The following is a 3,803-nucleotide window of genomic DNA, read 5'->3' on the forward strand; positions in this document are numbered from 1 at the left end:
TCCTGGGCAATTTCTTACATGGTTCTGTATATTTTTCACTTATCATATTTATGGTCTTGTCCACAGGAATGTATGTATCACAAGGACAGGGATTCTTGTCTGTTCTGTTCACTGCTGTATCCCCAGTGCCCACCACAGTGTCTTATAGACGGTGCTCAAGAAGCATTAGTTGAACTAAAATATTTCTTAAATACAATTAGTATTTCTAATTGAAGAACAAACCTATCCAGAACCCTCCTGGCAAGGGAATATGTGAAAAAGTGTTTAGCTGTCTGCACTCTTAAGAATTTCAACTCCACTGCCTTCGACCTTGGGCAAGTCACCTAACCGAACCTGTCTGTGCCAGTTTCCTGCTCAGTAAAATGGAGCTAATAATAGCACTTCCCTCACAGGGTTTTGGTAACGATTAAATGAGTTACTATACATAAACTCTCATAATAGGTCCCACACATAGTGCGTGTATATGAGTAGTAATTATGGCTCCATACAGGAAGACTCAGAGAAGATGAGAATGGAATGCCGGTTGGCTACATCCAGTATGCGATTCTAGTTAGTTGTTTAGAGGTGGACGAGGCGCCCTGAGCTGCAGCAATTGCAGGCAACCTTGAGAAAGACGGCGCCGGAAAGGGGGGCACTAATCCCATTTGCCCATCGCTTTACAAAGCACTTTTACATTCTAAACGCTTGAAATCCTCACAATCATGTCTGGTGGGCATTATGATCCCAATTTTATCCATGAAAAAACTGGTTCGGGGAGGTTGAACGACTTGCCCGATGGAACCATGTGATAAGTGATGGCCCCAACATTCCCATCCAGAGGTTCTGATTCACACCTCAATACAGTCGCTATTACCCACGTAAACTCTCAGGGCGCGCCAGAGTGTCCGGGGCCCAGGGGTCCTGGACAGGGTAACAGAACCACCTTAATAACAACATCCAGGTTGTCAGCGGCTGTGTGCAAGGCAGGATGTGCAGGCTCGCCGGCGGGCTAGGGTGTGCGAGAGCTGGCACGCTGGATTTGCAGACGAATTCTGCAAGCGCTTGCGGATTAGAGTATCAAGGTAACTCAATTTCCTAGCATCCCCTCCCCTTCCCCCGCCTCCAGGGGGCGGGGCAACAAAGCGCGGGAAAACCGGCCTCGACTCCACCCCCTACCCCCGTGCTGGGGGCGGGGAAAGGAGAACTCTTAAATGGGTAATGGACACGGGGCGGGTTTCCCCCTCCCCCACCCCCGTGCTTAGGAAGCGTTCCACAATGCCGCTTTAAGATCCCTTTGGAAATAGCCCAGGCCACGCCAGCACGCTAACGTCACCTCTCCCCTACTTCCTGTCTGCAAGCCCGTCCCAAGCTTCAGGTGCCGGTGCCTTCCACACTCCAAATCCCGCCCCCGCTACAAGTCCTCCTGCAGAGGGAGGAGCAGTGGGTGACGCCATCGTCCAGGAGCTAACCCGTGCGAGGACCCCATCCATTCAGATTATATGACGATTTAGACAGTGGGAAAACCACGAGGAAATGGTCAACCAGATGACGTGATGCTTTCGGTGACGTCCCATTCTGTGACTTCTGCACAGCATGACTGACGTTGGGGTTTAGCTTGAGAAAACACCGCAAATAGATCAACACATCCGGGCTCCACTCGGGGCCAACGCGGTTCTCCTCAACCTGCCCAACAAATAGAAGCAGAGAGTTCTCTAAATTTGCATAAGTGAACTGCAGGCTTCAGGGATCGCGGCCAATAGGGAGTGAGGGGGCGGAGACACACCTGGAATAGTCACCGCCTCCTGTAGGAAAGCAGGGAATCAGATTGGCTTCTTTTTAAACGACGGTGGCGGAGGCCAATCATTTTTGAGATGCACAGATGGGGCAGTGGGCCCCAGCGCAACCAATGGGAAGAAGCTTCTCCAGAAGGACTAGGCTTCTTGCCCAATGAGGCTGGGAAGCCTGTGCCTAGCTGTTTCCGAGCGGCAGTACTTAAGACCAACCCAGTACGGAGCTGGGCGGGGCGCAGTACTGAACGACGGGGGTATTGGCCAATGGCGAGTGCGAAAGCGGGCAGCCCAGACCTGGAACGCGAAGGGAGCTGAGGGAGGGGGAGGCTGAACGGGAGAGAAGCAGGAAGTAGCGGCGGTCGTGGGGAGGGCGGCGGCGGCGGCAGCGGCAGCAGCGACTGGAGCAGGGAAGAGACTGCCGGGTCTCGGCCTGCACTGGGAGCGGAACAAGTAAGCGTGCCTGGGGTAAATACCCGCCTTTGACCCCGCCCCCTGGGGGGGCGGGTAAATACCCCCACCCCTCCCCCACTTGGTCAACTACCCCTTCTCCGCGCGGTCCCCCGGGATGGCTTCTACCGGGCCCCCGACGTCGCCCCCATTCCTTGGGGCCCGTGGGCGAAACTCCTAGCCTGTTGAAAGCACAGCCCCTAGCAGGGTAAACGTGGAGGGGGGGTCGGGGTCCCCAACTCCTGGCGCCCCCAGCCCGAGAGGCGTCCGAAGCGCGGCCCGGGGACTGGAAGCTGCGGGATGTCGCGACCTAAAATGGTGTCCGTGTCCGGGGGTGGGGGCGGGGGAACTGGGCCAGGCCGGAGCGGAGCCTGCACCCCGACTGGGCACGGGTCAGCGTCCGGGCCCGGACGGGACCCAGGTTCGTGCCCCAGGCCGCGGCGTGCCTTCCGATTCCTCCCCAGTCTCGAGAGAGCCTCGGGAGCCCTCGGGGGAGGAGGCTACGCTGCGCAGGGAGGGAGGGGAGGAGGTCGGAGTTGGGACGGACCCTGGCTGGAGAGCTGCGAGTCTGGCAAAAACTGTCCCCTCCGCACTACTCTCTTTCCACACCTTCCCTGCTCCGGTGTAGTCTTGGGCCGGGAGGTGCTGCGCGGCAGCTCCCCGAGGGCCTGGCCTGGCCAAGGCCCGTCCTTCCCTTAGCACGCTGGTGAGAGCTAGAAAAGCGCGGCGCGCCTCAGTTTCCTCTCTGGCTTCTCCCATGTACACCCCGCCCCCTTTCCGCAACCCTGGACATGCTCCCCGCGCCGGTCCTCGGCAGATGGCAGGGGCTTAATTCCGACCGCTGCCCAGCTTGGCGGCAGCCTAATCGCCCCCGGCCGCCGGCCCCTCGCCCTCCTCTGCGCAGCAGGCCCCGGGCCAGGGAAAGGGACGCGGAGCCCCCACCCGACCCAGGCCAGTTCACCCTCTTCCTGTTCAGCCCCTTCCTTTGGCTTTTGGGGAAAAACAGAGGGAAGGAGGGGGGCTGGAGCCCAAGAGACAGGGCGCAGCAGCCGCAGAAAGGCCTGAGCCGTGGGGCGGGGAAGCCTCTTCGGCCTTGAGCTGCGCTGCTTGATCTACTGTCTGCTCCTGGCTCTCCGATGACCTCTAAGTCACTTGGACGCCAAAGGGGGAGTTGCTTGGGGGAGGCAAGTTTGCAGATGTTTTCTCATAGTCCCCACTGATCTGTGCTCCACCAGCCCACTTTTCTGAGGGCCTGAGCGGAAGGTAGCTCTGGCCTCTCGCGGTCGGGAGGGAGCCAGCCAGGGGAGGGCCCTAGCGATCCAGCTGGGCAGAGGCAAGGGGTGGAGGGCTTTGTTTAAACCCAGATCCTGTAAATTAAGTAGAGGGGGATGAGAGGAGCACTCCCCTTTCGTTCTTCCTCTAGTTGGTACCCTCTCCCTCCACCCCCATCTTGGTCCCAGCAATGCCAGCTGCCACCTGCTGGGACTATCTCCAGTTACAGTCTAAAGGCTGGAAAGAGGTGAGAGAATTGGCCCTTGGAAATGGCTTGCCTTGTGGGCAGGGAATGTGGAGGGGAAGAGACTTTTT

The 3,803-nt window shown here is 58.1% G+C and overlaps 1 protein-coding gene across 3 annotated transcripts in view; it reads left to right on the forward strand.

Annotated features, from left to right (window-relative positions):
- Positions 1-1,363: 1,363 nt before the first annotated feature.
- The window catches only part of ZNF687 (zinc finger protein 687), a 14,038-nt gene continuing 11,598 nt past the window's right edge, over positions 1,364-3,803 (forward strand). Inside the window, exon 1 of one of the 3 annotated variants that reach the window (XM_007460264.1) lies at positions 1,364-1,515. The gene's annotated coding sequence lies outside the window, so the exon portion shown is untranslated. Of the gene's footprint in view, positions 1,516-2,127; positions 2,235-3,803 lie in introns of those variants that run through there. The other 2 variants (XM_007460263.1, XM_007460262.1) reach the window with 2 other exon arrangements.

Source organism: Lipotes vexillifer, unplaced genomic scaffold (genome assembly GCF_000442215.2).
Source record: "Lipotes vexillifer unplaced genomic scaffold, Lipotes_vexillifer_v1.1 scaffold209, whole genome shotgun sequence".
In the NCBI taxonomy this organism is placed as follows: Eukaryota; Metazoa; Chordata; class Mammalia; order Artiodactyla; family Lipotidae; genus Lipotes; species Lipotes vexillifer.